Below are 18,624 nucleotides of genomic sequence, written 5' to 3' on the forward strand. Positions count from 1 at the left end.
CTTAAACCCATATGTCTGTAATTCTCTTGTCATGAAAGCAGTAGGTTGGTTTATTTAATTTGAAAGTCTGCTGCTTGGTTTGTCTTTCTGATGATCTGTTTGAAAATATGTGACCAGTATAAGTGTTGAAGTGACTTGGCCCAAGATCGCAGCAGCTGCACGAGTTGCATTTTCCATGTACATAGAGATGCCTCGTGGGAACAAGGAACAGCATTTGCTGGTTTACAAATGGACAACAGACAATAGGTGCAGGAGGAGGCCATTCGGCCCTTCGAGCCAGCACCACCATTCAATGTGATCATGGCTGATCATTCTCAATCAGTACCCCGTTCCTGCCTTCTCCCCATACCCCCTGACTCCGCTATCCTTAAGAGCTCTATCTAGCTCACTCTTGAATGCATTCAGAGAATTGGCCTCCACTGCCTTCTGAGGCAGAGAATTACACAGATTCACAACTCTCTGACTGAAAAAGTTTTTCCTCATCTCAGTTCTAAATGGCCTACTCCTTATTCTTAAACTGTTTCCCCTTGTTCTGGACTCCCCCAACATTGGGAACATGTTTCCTGCCTCTAACATGTCCAACCCCTTAATAATCTTATACGTTTCGATAAGATCTCCTCTCATCCTTCTAAATTCCAGTGTATACAAGCCTAGTCGCTCCAGTCTTTCAACATATGATAGTCCCGCCATTTCGGGAATTAACCTAGTAAACCTACGCTGCACACCCTCAATAGCAAGAATATCCTTCCACAAATTTGGAGACCAAAACTGCACACAGTACTCCAGGTGCGGTCTCACTAGGGCCATGTACAACTGCAGAAGGACCTCTTTGCTCCTATACTCAACTCCTCTTGTTATGAAGGCCAACATTCCATTGGCTTTCTTCACTGCCTGCTGTACCTGCATGCTTCCTTTCAGTGACTGATGCACTAAGACACCCAGATCTCGTTGTACGTCCCCTGTTCCTAACTTGACGCCATTCAGATAATACTCTGCCTTCCTATTCTTACCACCAAAGTGGATAACCTCACTTATCCACATTAAACTGCATCTGCCATGCATCCACCCACTCACACACACAACCTGTCCAAGTTACCCTGCAACCTCATAGCATCTTCCTCACAGTTCACACTACCACCCAGCTTTGTATCATCTGCAAATTTGCTAATGGTACTTGTAATCCCTTCATCCAAGTCATTAATGTATATTGTAAATAGCTGCGGTCCCAGCACCGAGCCTTGCGGTACCCCACTAGTTACTGCCTGCCATTCTGAAAGGGACCCGTTTATCCCCACTCTTTGCTTTCTGTCTGTCAACCAATTTTCTATCCGTCAGAACCCTACCTCCAATACCATGTGCTCTAATTTTGCCCACTAATCTCCTATGTGGAACCTTGTCAAAGGCTTTCTGAAAGTCAAGGCACACCACATCCACCGGCTCTCCCATGTCAATTTTCCTGGTTACATCCTCAAAGAATTCCAGAAGATTAGTCAAGCATGATTTCCCCTTCGTAAATCCATGCTGACTCGGAACGATCCTGTTACTACTATCCAAATGCTCCGCAATTTCGTCTTTTATAATTGACTCCAGCATCTTCCCCACCACTGATGTCAGACTAACTGGTCTATAATTTCCCGTTTTCTCTCTCCCTCCTTTCTTAAAAAGTGGGACAACATTAGCTACCCTCCAATCCACAGGAACTGATCCTGAATCTATAGAACATTGGAAAATGATCACCCATGTGTCCACAATTTCTAGCGCCACCTCCTTAAGTACTCTGGGATGCAGACCATTAGGCCCTGGGGATTTATCAGCCTTCAGTCCCATCAGTCTACCCAACACCATTTCCTGCCTAATGTGGATTTCCTTCAGTTCCTCCGTCACCCTAGGATCTCTGGCCACTCGAACATCTGGGAGATTGCTTGTATCTTCCTTAGTGAAGACAGATCCAAAGTACCAGTTCAACTCGTCTGCCATTTCCTTGTTTCCCATAATAAATTCCCCCGCTTCTGTCTTCAAGGGACCCACATTTGCCTTAACTATTTGTTTCCTCTTTACATACCTAAAAAAAGCTTTTACTATCCTCCTTTATATTATTGGCTAGTTTACCCTCGTACCTTAACTTTTCTCCCCGTATTGCCTTCTTAGTCATTTTCTGTTGCTCTTTAAAAGAGTCCCAATCCTCTGGCTTCCCACTCTTCTTTGCTTTGTTGTACTTCTGCTCTTTTATTTTTATGCTGTCCTTGACTTCCCTTGTCAGCCATGGGTGTCTCTTACTCCCCTTGGAATTTTTCCTCCTATTTGGGATAAATTAATCCTGCACCTTCTGCATTATTTCCAGGAATACCTGCCATTGCTGTTCCACCGTCTTCCCTGTGAGGGCCTCCTTCCAGTCAATTCTGGCCAGCTCCTGCCTCATGCCTCTGTAATCCCCTTTGTTATACTGTAAACTGACACTTCCGATTTTCCCTTCTCCCTCTCAATTTGTAGAGTAAAACTTATCATTTTGTGGTCGCTGCCTCCTAATGGCTCTTTTACCTCGAATCCCCTTATCAGATCAGGTTCATTACACAACACTAAATTCAGAATTGCCTTCTCCCTGGTAGGCTCCAGTACAAGCTGTTCTAAGAATCCATCTCGGAGACACTCCACAAACTCTCTTTCCTGGGGTCCATTACCAACCTGATTTTCCCAGTCTACCTGCATGTTGAAATCTCCCATAACCACCATAGCATTACATTTGCGACATGCCAATTTTAGCTCCTCATTCAACTTGCACCCTATGTCGAGGCTACTGTTTGGGGGCCTGTAGATAACTCCCATTAGGGTCTTTTTACCCTTACAATTCCTCATTTCTATCCATACTGATTCTACATCTCCTGATTCTATGTCACCCCTTGCAAGGGAGTGAATATCATTCCTTACCAACAGAGCTACCCCACCCCCTCTGCCCACCTGTCTGTCTTTTCTATACGTTGTGTATCCCTGAATATTCAGTTCCCAGCCCTGGTCCTCTTGTAGCCATGTCTCAGTGATTCCCACAACATCATACTTGCCAATGTCTAACTGAGCCTCAAGCTCATCCACTTTATTTCTTAAACTTCACGCATTTAAATTCAACACTTTAATTTCCGTATTCACCTCCCCTCTCACACCGGTTACAATTGGCCCTGACCTTACTCTCTTATCCCATCTAGAACTTCCCTCCCCATTCATTCGAGAGTCCTTTGCAAATTCTCCTGTATTTGCTTCCCCTTTAACTCCATCTCCATATTCCCAGTTTGTCAACCCCTCCCCCCCACTACTTAGTTTAAAGCCACACTAGTAGCACTAGCAAACCTGCCTGCCAGAATGTTGGTCCCCCTGCTGTTAAGGTGTAACCCGTCCCTTTTGTACAGGTCACCCCTACCCCAGAAGAGATCCCAGTTGTCTAGAAATCTAAATCCCTGCTCCCTGCACCAGCCCCTCAGCCATACATTCATATCCCCGATCTCTCTATTCCTGCCCTCACTAGCACGAGGTACAGGCAGCAGTCCAGAGACAACCAGCTTCGACGTCCTTCTTCTCAGTCTTCTTCCTAACTCACACAGTGCTGCAGTAACTCAGCGGTTCAGGCAGTATCTCTGGAGAACTTATCCATGTTCTCCATAGATGCTGCCTAACCCACTGAGTTACTGCAGCACTTTGTGTCTTCTACGTAGAGATGCCTATTTGATAGATTGAATGAAAGATACAGCATGAAATCTGGCCATTCGGCCCACTGAGTCTGTGTTGATGATTGAATTGATTTGAATACTTTATTGTCACATGTGTCAAGTCACAGTGAAATTCTTTGCTTGGCTTTCGTTATCCCACGTTATCCCACTTTTGCATCCACTTCCCACACCCAGGAACAATCTACGGTGGGCAATTAACCTACAAACCCTGACATCTTTGAATTTTCGGAGGAAACCGGAATACTCCGAGGAGACCCATGGGATCACAGGGAGAATGCAAACTCCACACTGACAGCACTCGTGACCAGGGTCAAAACCAAGTCTGGTGCCGTGAGACAGCAGCACTACCCGCTGTGCCACTGTATTTTTGAAAACTTTTTTTGTATTGTGCTGTGGAAATTTCTGAGGCAAAAAGGACTGATGATAAACATCTTTGATCATCCTTAATCTATGTAGCTAATCCCTATGCACACCCTCTCTAAGTGTCGGTGTCTAGGTGTCATCATTCATGTAACCGAAGTACCAAATAAAACTAATTTCAAGCAAGTTGGTGCGGTATATTTTTTCAAGTAGCTGATTAAATATCATTGTTTGATAAACTTGCAACAATTTCAGCTGCAGAATGTAATCAGTTCATTTAATATTCAAGTATTTTAAAAATATCAATCTTTATTGTTGCTTTAGAAGTGGTTATCCAATTTATTTATTTTTTAACCTTATGTCATCACCTTAGAGGGATAACAGTTTCCGATTTAGGGCGGCACAGTGGGGCAGTGGGGGCAGTGGGGTAGTGGGTACAGTGGGTGCAGTGGGTGCAGTGGGTACAGTGGGGCACAATGGGGCAATGGGCGCAGTGGGGCAATGGGCGCAGTGGGGCAATGGGCGCAGTGGGGCAATGGGCGCAGTGGGGCAATGGGCGCAGTGGGGCAATGGGCGCAGTGGGGCAATGGGCGCAGTGGGGCAATGGGCGCAGTGGGGCAATGGGCGCAGTGGCGCAGTGGGGCGCAGTGGGGCACAGTGGGGCACAGTGGGGCAGAGTGGGTACAGTGGGGCACAATGGGTACAGTGGGGCAGAATGGGTACAGTGGGGCTGTGGGGCACAGTTATGTCATGTACACGTGATGTACACGTGTTGTACACGTGATGTACACGTGATGTACACGTGATGTGCACGTTATGTACACGTTATGTACACCCTCTCCCAAAATGCTTCTCCTTACATTTTTCAGGTTTAATTTTTTCAATTAATTTTTTTTTAAACCGTGCACTTTTACTTCCTCAGAAAACACACAGTTAACAATTCAGATTTTGAATGTAGTCTGATGTCTTTGTAAGGATAACAGATTATAACGGGCTCTGCATTGTTGCATTTTAAGGACAGAAGTGTATGATCATCAGGTCTATGAATTTGACCTCAGTACCGAGAATCCCATATAAATCCCAGCAGTCTGAAGTTGACAGGCACTGGGGTGGCACGGTGGCACAACAGTAGAGTTGCTGCCTTACAGCACCAGAGACCCGGGATCAATCTTGACTATGGGTGCTGCCTGTACAGTGTTTGTATGTTTTCCCTGTGACTGCATGGGTTTTTCCGGGTGCTCCGATTTCTTCCCACATTCCAAAGACGTGCAGGTTTGTAGGTTAATTGGCTTCTGTAGATTGTCCCTAGTGCGTAGGATAGATCAAGTGTAGGCATGATTGTTGGTCGACATGGAATCGGTGAGCCGAAGGATCGGTTTCCACGCTATCTCTAAACTAAACTAAACTAAAGTTGTAGTTGTTCTACTTTTTAATTTTTGTTAATTACTTTGGACTTACAGTGGCCTCTGACGGAGTTTCAAATCTGGAACCCACTGCCTGAAGGGGTGGTGAAGGCAATTTCAAGTTCAAAAACACTTTATTTGTTCCCGTGGGGCAATTTACAAAGGCACGTAGAGTAATACAAAAACTATTGGGGGGGGGGGATTAGTACGGTGAGCAGCAGGACAGGGGTGGTTGGGAGTTGAGGAGCTGAACAGCCTTGTGTCCCACAGCCTGGGCAGTGAAGCCGGCATCCTGAGGGGAGCCACTCAAACACAGAGAACAGGACGTATGTGGGGTCGTGTAACATCCTGCCAGCTGACCTTAGCATCTGCTGGTCGCATAGGGTGGAGAGAGAGGGCTCTGACACGGAGAACAATAACTTTGGAACAGACTTTGGCTGTGCTCTGCAGGCGGTTTCTGTTCTGGAGACTGATGGAGTGGAACCAGTAGGTGAAGGAGAACGTGATGATGCTCTCAATGAAGGAGTAGTAAAACGTTATGAGGATGTCCTTGCTGACCCCAAAGGAGTTGAGTTTCCTCAGGAGACACTGCCGCTGCTGGCATTTCCTGAGGATACTCTGCGTTGGAGGCACATTTCAGCAGGTTGTCGAAGATTGTGCCCAGGTACTTGTATTCCTCAACAATCTCCATTATGGGTGAAGTCCCATAATCCTACTTGCTCAAGACATCTGGGAGCAGATTTTCTGAACTAATGGATGTTATTCACATTAATACCCCAATACACTTTTAATTAGTTTTTTTAAAGATATTGTATAGTATTATTATGAATTCTCTACTCAGTCCAAGAAGTTTCAGAAGAGTTCAAGATTCAAGGCCCCATCTGAGTATCAGGTGAACACAAGCCTCCGGGTGAAACTCAGGGAGTCTGTGGGACCCGTGAGTGTGTGAGGTGCATTGGAAACGTAAACAGGTGAGCCAGCTGCCAAACCATTGTGACTTCGTTTGAAATGTCATCTCATAGAAGCTTATAAGCTGAAAAATCAGATTAGTTCACATAAGTATTTGGTAGCACTGGTGCAGTAGGCCAAAGGCCTCTCTCTATGTTGTCTGACTCTGTGACCATGACTTGTTTCCACTTTGGTTCTGTGGGTTCTGAGGTGACTGATGAGGTCATAGATAACGTAGATAATGAGAACCATTTTCTGTCATTGGTGGAGGGTGGTAGAATTACTGCCTTACAGCACCGTGAAACAGGTTCGATCCTGACTACAGAGTTTTGTACGTTCCCCCTGTGACTGCGTAGGTTTTCCCTGGGTGCTCTGGTTTCCTCCCACACTCCAACGATGTACAGGCAGCACCCGTAGTCGGGATTGAACCCGAATCTCTGACACTAAGGCAGCAACTCTACCACTGCTCGCATCAGTTTGGATATGTGGTCAATGGTTGGCATGGATTCAGTTATCCCTAGAGCCGATGTTTCAGGCTATGTGGCTTCAATACCCTATGACAGGTTCTGATTTAACAGGATTTTAAGTGTAGGCAAAGGTCGATAAATTTGTATTCCCTCATTTATCATTGTTAAGTTTTAACTTTTCTTATCTCATTAAGGATTAATGTGAAAACCTCTTTCGTGTTCCTGGGACATCTAATTTATTGAATATTTAATAAAAGAGCTCAGCTTTCAGTTCCCTCTGACTTTTCAGCCTTTGTGAGTTGGCATCCTGTGGACAACTGCACCATCATAGAGAATGCCCCCACTTGCCTGTCCTCGTGTTGTTCAATGCACACTGTTCAATCAACATCCCTGTCTTTTTTGTTGTGGTTTTTGTTTTAAACAAAAACATAAACCTTCCTTATGGCAGCTAACCTGAGACACCTCTGTCCACCAGTCTGAGAACTTACACTATATCAAGATGGGGCTTTGTTGATGTACAGTTGCAGAACAATGACCTCAACCATCGCTGGAGTCACTGGTGACTTCAAATCATGCTGCTAATTTATTGAGCACTGTTTACTTTTTTGCACTTTGGTATAAAATAATCATATTTAACATCTTCTTATAGCGGGAAGTTAGTCTGACTTCAGTGGTTGGTAAGATTTTAGAGTCCATTATAAAGGATGAGGTAACAGAGTACATAGAAATTCACAATAAAAAAGGCCAAAGTCAGCATGGCTTTGTGAAGGAGGTCTTACTTGACAAATTTGCTGGAATTCTTTGAAGTAAATAGCAGGACAGACAAAGGAGAGTCAGTAGATGTTGTTTACTTAGATTTTCAGAAAACCTTTGATAAGATGCCACACCTTAAGGAAGATGAGAGCCCATGGTATCAAAGGGCAGATACTAGCATGGATACCATGTTGGCTGGATGGCAGTAGGCAAAGTGTGACTAGTGGAGGTCTGCACAGGTCGGTGCTGGGGCCACTACTCTTCGCGTATATTAATGATTTGGTCCAGGGGATTGAAGGCTTTGTGGCCAAGTTTGCGAATGATAAGAAAATAGGTGTAAGGGCAGGTAGTGTAGAGAGAGCAGAGCTTCTGCAGAAGGACTTGGACAGGTTGGGAGAGTGGGCAGAGAAGTGGCCGATGGAATATAGTGCAGCAAAGTGTGGAATCATGCATTTTGGTAGTAGGAATAAAAGCATAGACTATTTTCTAAATGAGGAGCGAATCCAGAAATTGGAGGTGCAAAGGGACTTGGGAGCTGGTGCAGGATTCCCAAACAGTTAATCTGCAAGTTGAATCGGTAGTAAAGAAAGCAAACTCAATGTTAGCATTTATTTCAAGAGGGCTTGTATGCAAAAACAGGGATGTAATGCTGAGGTTCTGTAAGTTGCCGGTCAGGCAGCGTTTGGAATATTGTGAGCAATTTTGGGCCCCATATCTGAGGAACGATGTGCTGGATCTGGAGTGCATCCAGAGGAGGTTTACAAGAATGATCTCAGGAACTTATCATAAGGTCATAAGGAATAGGAATAGAATTAGGCCATTTGGCCCATCAAGTCTACTCACCATTGTTACTTATGACCTTATGACCTTGTATCTCACAATACAGCAGTAGGCCATTCAACCAATTGCGCCAATACTGTCTTTTCACAGTGATCCTATCTATCCTGTTCCCTCCTGCAGGAACTGCAGATGCTTGTTAATAGCAAAGATAGACATAAAGTGCTGGAAAAGCAGGTCAGGCAGCATCTCTGATGAAAAAGGATGAATGGCTTTTCGTGTCCGGACCCTTCTTCTGACTGAGGAAGGATCCCAACTTGAAACATTCCCTATCCATGTTCTCCAGAGTTGCTGCTTGACCTTCTGCCTTGCTCCAGAACTTTGCGTCTATGTCTGTAACTCATTCTCTTTATTGTAAGCCCTGATACACCTACCACCACCTGCACTAAGCACGAGTTCCTTTTACCATAACCAATTAACCAATTAACCTACCAACTAGCATGTTTTTGGATTGCAGGAGAATGTGCAAACTCGATGTGGCACCTTAGGTCAGCATTGAACTGGAGCTGTGAGGAATCAGCATCGCCTTGCTTTTCCGCTGTAGTCATTACCAGTATGGGAACACTACCCCTGTATTATCTTGCTTCTAACATCTTCCTTCAGTGTGGCAGTAATAGAGTAATGTGAAACTTTCCACAGAGACTGCTCCCACCTCAACTCCTTGGTTCACTCGTTCCTTCCCACCCAAACCGCCCCTCCTCAGGTACTTTCCCGTCCAGCCACAAATGTAACATCTGTCCCTTTGCCTCCTCCCTCTCATGTATCCAGGGACCCCAACAACCTTTTCAGCAGTGACAGAAGATCACAATGCACCTCCTCTAACCTTACCTACAGTGCTCCTGATGAAGCCTCCTTTACATTGGCGAGACCAAGCGTTGTCCCAGCAACCAGTTTTGCCGACTACTTGCGCTCGGTCCACCAAGGCCTGCTTGATTTCCCTGTTGTGAACCATTTTAACTCCTCTTCCCATTCCCACACTCCCCTTTCTGTCCTGGGCCTCCTACATTGCCAAAGTGAAGTCTCACACAAACTGGAGGAACAGCACTTCATATTCCGCCTAGGTAGCCTCCAACCGTATGGTATGAACATTGAATTCCCCAGTTTAAGTAACAAATCCCTTCCCTTTTTCCCCCTCCCTCTCTTTCCGGTCCCCCTTCTGGATGCTCACATATTTTTCCCTTTTACCTCCTCCCCCCCCACTCCCCCGTTCCCTTCTATATCCATTCCTCTGGCCTCCATTTCTCTGGCCTCCATTTCTCTGGCCTCCATTTCATACCTCTTCTTTCCTAATTCCTCATCTCACATTTTTTTGTCTTTTCACCTCTGGCCTTCGCCCAACCATCTGCCAATCAATACAGTACAATACAATACAATATAATATATCTTTATTGTCATTGTACAGGGGTACAACGAGATTGGGAATGCGCCTCCCATACGATGCAATAAATCAATTAGCTAATCAGCATTCATTTAAACAACCCAATGAAACAAATTAGAACAGTTTTAAAACAGAATAAAGTGCAAGTAGATCTGTGCCGGTTCGCTGTGCGATGTGACCATCCGGCTCAGCAGGACCGGTTCATAACAGCTATGGCCCTGGGGATGAAGCTGTTCCTGAGTCTGGAGGTGCGGGCGTAGAAGGCCTTGTAGCATCTGCCCGATGGTAGTAGTTCGAACAGACTGTTGCAGGGGTGTGAAGAGTCTTTGTGGATGCTGGTGGCTTTTCTGAGGCATCGTGTGTTGCAGATGCCCTCCAAGCTGTGTTCCGATCAAAACCATCCTTGCCTGTATCCACCTATCACTTGCAAGACTCTGTGCCATCCCTCTCTTCCAGCTTTCTGCCCCCCCCCCCACTACAATCTGACTAGAAACGTCACCTATCCATGTTGTTCTCCACAGATGCTGCCTGATCCACTGAGTTACTCCAGCACTCTGTGAAACGTCACCTATCCATGTTCTCCACAGATGTTGCCTGACCCGCTGAGTTACTCCAGCACTTTGTCTTTTTCAGCCCATTGTATCTCTTATCTGCCAATGTCTGCATTATTGAATATAATATCGCAAGGAATGGCAAGTTAGTTAGGCTCATAGAACAAAAGTGTTCAAACAATGAACGAAGCTCTGTGAACTGCCCCAGGCACCTCTATTCCACTTGTTAGAATGAATGAATGAATAAGTTTATTGGCCAAGTATGCATGTACAAGGAATGTGCCTTGGTGCTCCGCTCATAAATGACAACACAAACATACAGTTAACAATTAAGAATAAAGCATAACCACATCAAAATAATCAGGATACAACATTACGGTCTAAACATGTGGGTGAAAATAAACCAGAGCAAAAAATAGACTACAGACTTTGGTTGTTGAGCAGAACTATCACTCGTGGAATAAAGCTGTTTTTATGTCTGGCTGTGGCTGCTTTGACCGTCCCGTACATGCAGGTTTGTCGCCTTCCATCTGTTTTGTGAATTTTGTGAGGTAGGAACAAAGAAATTTTAGACACATCGTTTGATAAATCTTAATTTCCAGCCCATGGTTTGTGCTGGCAATTTGAGATGGATGCGAATGACCAGAAAATGAATTAAAAGTTTATTTATAATGTAACCTTTAAGGATGAATGGTGTACCCTAAGAAAATGAAACATGTGCACGTTAGTGGAGAAGGCAGCTTTAAGATTATGATTATGGTGCAGAGATAGTACAAGAGATCCAAACTGCATGAAAACAGAAACCAATAGATGGACACAGTAAGTCCATGGGGCGGTGCAGTGGTAGAGTTGCTGCTTTGCAGCACTGGAGACCCTGGTTTGATCCTGTTTGTGTGGAGTTTGCACGTTCTCCCCGTGACCGTATTGGTTTTCTCCGGGTGCTCCAGTTTCTTCCCACATTCCAAAGACATGCAGGTTTGTAGGTTAATTGATTTCTATAAATTCCTCCAAGTGTGTAAGATAGAACTAGTGTACAGGTGATTGCTGGTCGGCCCGGTCTCGATGGGCCGAAGGGCCTCTTTCCACGCTATATCGTTAAACTAAACTCAATACCCCCAAAAATTAACATGCTGCAGTGCATGCATGCATAGTCCGGTTGTGAAATAAGTGTCGCAACCTGGTGTATTGTGAAGGACTTTCTTCCATTATGTGCATTCTTTTTGTTTCCACCCTTCTCTCCAGTTCTCTCCTCTGAGCAGCTCAATGGAGCTCTAATGCTATCTCCATCCTGTGCAAAAGTGATATGATGAGGGATGGTTTAATAATCTCAATAAATCACTAAATACAAATGCTGAAAACCGATCCAAAAGAAATATAAATTTTAGGAAAGAGATAAAAGACAAGAGAAACAGGAAAATAGAAATTTGGAGACAAATGAAAGAGCTTCTCCCACAAATACATAGTTTTCACACAGATATACGGGGAAACATGTACAAGACAGTCTGTTTATCATGTTTCCCAGCCAAAAGTGATTAAATGTAAGTGCCTGTTATTTTTCTGTTTAATTACTAAGTCCCTTCTTTATCAAGCTGAGTGGATGTGGTAATGACGTACTTCATGTATGCTCACTGTATTTCACTTGTGTATTAGTCATGGCATGCTGTGTGCAGCTGTTTGGTCCACCCAATCCTGTTTACATTATCTTTCTCTGTAGTTAAATATTTTTAATAATCTATCTCAACCCATTCTGCGTAACATGTACAGAGGGATCTTGGGATCCAAGTCTATAACTCCCTGAAAGTGGCACCACAATTGAAAAGGGCACAATTTAGGGTGGCCACGGTGGCGCAGCAGAAGAGTTGCTGTCTTACAGCGCTTGCATTGCCAGAGGCCGTGGTTCCATCCCGTCTACGGGTGCTGTCTGTGCGGAGTTTGTACATTCTCCCTGTGACCGAGATCTTCACACTCCAAAGACATACAGGTATGTAGGTTCATTGGCTTGGTGTATGTGTAAATTGTCCCTAGCGTGTGTAGGATAGTGTTAACATAGAAACATAGAAAATAGGTACAGGAGTAGTATACGAAGCAGACTGCTGAAGAAATCTGAAGAAGTCGTCTAGGCTTGTATTCACTGGAATTTAGAAGGATGAGAGGGAATCTTATAGAAACATATAAAATGCTTAATGGATTAGATGGCGAGATGCAGGAAAAATGTTCCCGATGTTGGGGGAATCCAGATCCAGGGGTCACAGTTTAAGAATAAGGGGTAGACCATTTATGACTGAGATGAGGAAAAACTTTTTCACCCAGAGTTGAGAATCTGGAATTCTCTGCCACAGAAGGCAGTGGCCAATTCACTGGACGTTTTCAAGAGAAAGTTATATTTAACTCTTAAGGCTAAAGGAATCAAGGGATATGGGGGAAAAAGCAGGAACGGGGTACAGATTTTTTAGATGATCAGCCATGATCATATTGAATGGTGATGCTGGCGAATGGCCTACTCCTGCACCTATCTATGTTTCTAAGAAGGGTCTCGACCCAAAACGTCACCCATTCGTTCTCTCCAGAGATGCTGCCTGTCCCGCTGAGTTACTCCAGCATTTTGTGTCTATCTTCAACATTAACTGTCTTTTCCTCTTGAGCAGACAGAGTTGGGTAGAGACCGTGGAGCTGATAATAATAATAATAATAATGCATTTTATTTATATAGCACTTTTCATATACTCAAAGACGCTTTACAGAGATTTTGAGAACATAGGGAAATGAATAAATAGATAAATAAGTAAATAAATAAATGAACAGAGAAAGGAGACAGAAGGTGAGGTGACTTTCAGTGGTTGAAGGCAGTACTGAACAGGTGAGACTTCAGCGATGTTTTGAATGTGGTGAGTGTGGAGGAGTCTCTAACGGTTTGGGGTAGTGAGTTCCATAGGGTGGGAGCAGCGATGGAGAAAGCCCTGTCCCCCCGGGATCTGAGTTTGGTCCGGATGTGGGGGGATAGGAGATTGGCAGCGGCAGAGCGGAGGGTGCAGGTGGGAGTGTGCCTGTGGAGGAGGTCGGTCAGGTAGGATGGGGCCAGGTTATGGAGGGCTTTGTAGGTTATGAGGAGGATTTTGTACTGGATTCTCTGGGGGATGGGGAGCCAGTGGAGTTTATAAAGGACGGGGGTGATATGGTCACGGATCGAGGTGTGTGTGAGTAGACGGGCAGCGGAGTTTTGAATGTATTGAAGTTTATTGATGATTTTTGAGGGTGCGCCATAGAGGAGGCTGTTGCAGTAGTCCAGACGGGAGGTGATGAAGGCTTGGATGAGGGTTTCTGCAGCTGTGGAGGAGAGGGATGGACGAAGACGGGCAATGTTTTTGCGGTGGAAGAAGGCTGTCTTTGTGATGTGTTTGATGTGTTTGTCGAAGGAGAGGGTTTGATCAAGGATGATTCCAAGATTCCGGATGTGAGGTGAGGTGGATACTGGGAGACCATCAATGTTGAGGATGAAGTTTTGGGTGGATTTGGTGAGCGTTTTTGGACCAATGATGATGATTTCAGATTTGTTGCAATTGAGTTTGAGGAAGTTTGATTGAAGCCAAGCCACACTGATGTCAGTGTGGCTCCACTGTGTTGATGATAAATGATAAAGTGAGAGTTATAAATAAAGAATTCATTGGCTCATGTTGGTAGAACCTCACCGGTGAGTCTGTCCTCACCTTCTCCATCATGGTCTGGTTTGGCTCAGCCACCAAGCACCACATCCGGAGGCTACAACGGATCGTTCGCACAGCTGAGAAGGTTGTTGGCTGCAACCTTCCCCCCATTGACGAACTGTACATTGCAAGGGCCAGGAAGCGAGCGGGTAAGATCATCCCTGACCTCTCTCACCCTGGCCACAAACTCTTCGAAGCACTTCCCTCTGGAAGGCGACTCCGGACTGTCAAAGCAGCCACAGCCAGACATAAAAACAGCTTTTTTCCACACGTCGTAGTTCTACTCAATAACCAAAGTCTGTAGTCTCTTTTTGCTCTGGTTTATTTTCACCCACATATTTAGACTGTAATGTTGTATCCTGATTGTTTTGATGTGGTTACGCTTTATTCTTAATTGTTAACTGTATGTTTGTGTTATCATTTGTGAGCGAAGCACCAAGGCACATTCCTTGTATCTGCACATACTTGGCCAATAAACTTATTTATTCATTTATTTATTCATTCATTCATTCATTCATTCACTCATTCATTCATATTGTTTGCAGAGGACCATGTAAAATTACATAATGGAAACAGGCCCCTTAGCCTGTCTTTTCAAAATAAATGCTCTTCTCCATGATCATAGCTCCCAGATACCTGTCTGTCATGATACCTGTCTGTCATGATACCTGTCTGTCTTGTCTGTCATGTCTCCCAGATACCTGTCTGCCATCACAGCTCCCAGATACCTGCTCACTATCTGTCTTATTAACATTTCTCTCATTCCCACTGTAAAAGCACTCATGGTCTCTGAGCCAGGAGTGATTTGTTCCAAAGAACTTGCGTGCTGCTGACCTGCACTTTCTAACAACTTTAGTATTTCTTTGTTTCCTTAAGTTTGCATTGTCTCATTGCCATCTCGCCATCTGATGGAATAGTGCTTTATTTAATTGTTGCTTTTGGACTGTGTCTCTGTGACTAATCCAGTGCACACGCACGTGAGGCTATCTCTCATCTTCACTCCAACGCATGCCCTTTTATTCTCCAATTATTTGTCCACATTTTCTATGATTGAATATTCTATTAACTGTCTTTTATGCAGTGTCTTGTCAAATCTATTTGAAACCCATTATCCTCAATTCTTTTCCCTGTAATTTCTGAAGCAAATTTTTTAAGTTTGATCAATTATGATCAGCCAATTAGAAATTCACAACAGCTTGTTCTAATAAACTAATTTCTTCAAGTGAGCAGTGGATAAATTTATATGAAGTTTTCATCTGAAGGAAAACAGTTGCGCAGTTGGTGAAGCTGTGGATTCACAGCGCCAGAGTCCTGGGTACAATCCTGCCAGTGTGGAGGTTGCACGTTCTCAAAATATTCAGCCAAATTATTAATGCACAAGGATCAGACGAAGAGGGCTTATTCACCATGGCATCACCAACATTATGAGGGGAAAGGATTGAGAGCAGTGGTTTCAGAGTGTGGGTTTTATGGCTGTTACAGGTGCTGGGAGGATTCCACATAGTTAAAGCAAACACGTTTCTTTGTGGTGCAAGTCATCTCTGGCACCATGTTGGTAACCTGTGTTTGTGCGTGCATAGCTAACCCCTTGTTGATTAATGTGTAGGAGAGAACTGCAGATGCTGGTTTAAATCGAAGATAGACACAAAATGCTGGAATAACTCAGCATCTCTGGAGAGAAGGAATGGGTGACGTCTGAAAAAGGGTCTTGACCCAAAACGTCACCCATTACTTCTCTCCAGAGATGCTGCCTGTCCCGCTGAGTTACTCCAGCATTTTGTATCTCGAGAAATGTTGAGCAGGTGTTTGTGTGGCATCAAAGACAGGAAATGCTGATTCACTGTTTGTGCTGCAGTTTGCAAGCTTGCTGCTCCAATTAACACCTCCTTTAAGCTCTCACCGCAGAACTAGAGTTCAGTGTATGTTTGCTTTCCATAACGAAAATGGGGAGTGCGACACGGAATGAATGAGGTCATGAAAGAATGGCTTCTGCACAAACGAGTTACATGCATGCAAAATTCCGTTGGAGAGAAGCATTGCTGAGGGAAGGAACAAAGGGAATGAGAAGGAACAAGCTGCTGGGCGAGGGAGGAGAAGGAAGCAGAGGAGATGTTTCTACCACAGCTGCAAGTTCGAGGCTAAATGGGGACTGGAAAGTGAAAGGCCACTTTGACAGGAAACTTTACAGGACAAACTGGTGCCGTCCGCAGCATTCAACTGTTGCATTAGAGAGCAACTCCCTATTGGAAATGAGCAGGGTGGCGCAAAGGTAGAGTTGCTGCCTTACAATAGACAATAGACAATAGGTGCAGGAGGAGGCCATTCGACCCTTCGAGCTAGCACCACCATTCAATGTGATCATGGCTGATCATTCTCAATCAGTACCCCGTTCCTGCCTTCTCCCCATACCCCCTGACTCCGCTAGCCTTAAGAGCTCTATCTAGCTCTCACTTGAATGCATTCAGAGAAATGGCCTCCACTGCCTTCTGAGACAGGGAATTCCACAGATTTACAACTCTCTGACTGAAAAAGGTTTTCCTCATCTCCGTTCTAAATGGCCTACCCCTTATTCTTAAACTGTGGCCCCTGGTTCTGGACTCCCCCAACATTGGGAACATGTTTCCTGCCTCGAACGTGTCCAACCCCTTAATAATCTTGTATGTTTCGATAAGATCCCCTCTCATCCTTCTAAATTCCAGTGTATACAAGCCTAGCCACTCCAGTCTTTCAACATGTGACAGTCCCGCCATTCCGGGAATTAACCTAGTAAACCTACGCTGCACGCCCTCAATGGCAAGAATATCCTTCCTCAAATTTGGAGACCAAAACTGCACACAGTACTCCAGGTGCGGTCTCACTAGGGCCCTGTACAGCTGCAGAAGGACCTCTTTGCTCCTATACTCAACTCCTCTTGTTGTGAAGGCCAACATTCCATTGGCTTTCTTCACTGCCTGCTGAACCTGCATGCTTCCTTTCAGTGACTGATGCACTAGGACACCCAGATCTCGTTGTACGTCCCCTGTTCCTAACTTGACACCATTCAGATAATAATCTGCCTTCTTATTCTTACCACCAAAGTGGATAACCTCACACTTATCCACATTAAACTGCATCTGCCATGCATCCGCACACTCACACAACTCACCAAGTGACCCTGCAACCTCATAGCATCTTACCCACAGCTCACATTACCACCCAGCTTTGTATCATCTGCAAATTTGCTAATGGTACTTTTAATCCCTTCATCCAAGTCATTAATGTATATTGTAAATAGCTGCGGTCCCAGCACCGAGCCTTGCGGAACCCCACTAGTCACTGCCTGCCATTCTGAAAGGGACCCATTTATCCCCACTCTTTGCTTTCTGTCTGTCAACCAATTTTCTATCCATGTCAGTACCCTACCCCCAAAACCATGTACTCTAATTTTGCCCACTAATCTCCTATATGGGACCTTGTTGAAGGCTTTCTGAAAGTCAAGGTACACCACATCCACCGGCTCTCCCCTGTCAATTTTCCTAGTTACATCCTCAAAAAATTCCAGATTAGTCAAGCATGATTTCCCCTTCGTAAATCCATGCTGACTCGGAACGATCCTGTTACTGCTATCCAAATGCTCTGCAATTTCGTCTTTTATAATTGACTCCAGCATCTTCCCCACCACCGATGTCAGACTAACTGGTCTATAATTTCCTGTTTTCTCCCTCCCACCTTTCTAAAAAGTGGGATAACATTAGCTACCCTCCAATCCACAGGAACTGATCCTGAATTCTCGAACATTGGAAAATGATCACCAATGCGTCCACAATTTCTAGAGCCACCTCCTTAAGTACCCTGGGATGCAGACCATCAGGTCCTGGGGATTTATCAGCCTTCAGTCCCATCAGACTACCCAACACCATTTCCTGCCTAATGTGATTCTCCTTCAGTTCTTCCATCACCCTAGGATCTCTGGCCATTAGAACATCTGGGAGATTGTTTGTATCTTCCTTAGTGAAGACAGATCCAAAGTACCGGTTCAACTCGTCTGCCATTTCCTTGTTCCCCATAATAAATTCCCCTGCTTCTGACTTCAAGGGACCCACATTTGCCTTGACCTTTTTTCCTCTTCACATACCTAAAAAAGCTTTTACTATCCTCCTTTATATTATTGGCTAGCTTACCCTCGTACCTCATCTTTTCTCACTGTATTGCCTTTTTAGTTATCTTCTGTTGCTCTTTAAAAGATTCTCTGGCCTCCCACTCTTCTTTGCTATGATATACTTCTTCTCTTTTATTTTTATGCTGTCCTTGACTTCCCTTGTCAGCCACTCCCCTTAGAATCTTTCCTCCTCTTTGGAATAAATTGATCCTGCAACATCTGCATTATTCCCAGGATTACCTGCCATTGGTGTTCCACCGTCTTCCCTGCTAGGGCCTCCTTCCAGTCATATCTGGCTAGCTCCTGCCTCATGCATCTCTAATCCCCTGTGCTATACTGTAATACTGACACTTCCAATTTTCCCTGCTCCCT

At 44.6% G+C, this 18,624-nt stretch overlaps 1 protein-coding gene across 4 annotated transcripts in view; it reads left to right on the plus strand.

The window, feature by feature from the left end:
• Nucleotides 1-18,624, plus strand: part of cpne2 (copine II) — a 178,337-nt gene that overhangs the window by 22,017 nt on the left and 137,696 nt on the right. Inside the window, exon 1 of one of the 4 annotated variants that reach the window (XM_078400291.1) lies at nucleotides 12,165-12,394. The exons of the other annotated variants lie outside the window; for them this stretch is intronic. The gene's annotated coding sequence lies outside the window, so the exon portion shown is untranslated. Of the gene's footprint in view, nucleotides 1-12,164; nucleotides 12,395-18,624 lie in introns of those variants that run through there. 4 annotated transcript variants of the gene reach the window in all.

This window comes from Rhinoraja longicauda, chromosome 6 (assembly GCF_053455715.1).
Source record: "Rhinoraja longicauda isolate Sanriku21f chromosome 6, sRhiLon1.1, whole genome shotgun sequence".
Classification (NCBI taxonomy): Eukaryota; Metazoa; Chordata; class Chondrichthyes; order Rajiformes; family Arhynchobatidae; genus Rhinoraja; species Rhinoraja longicauda.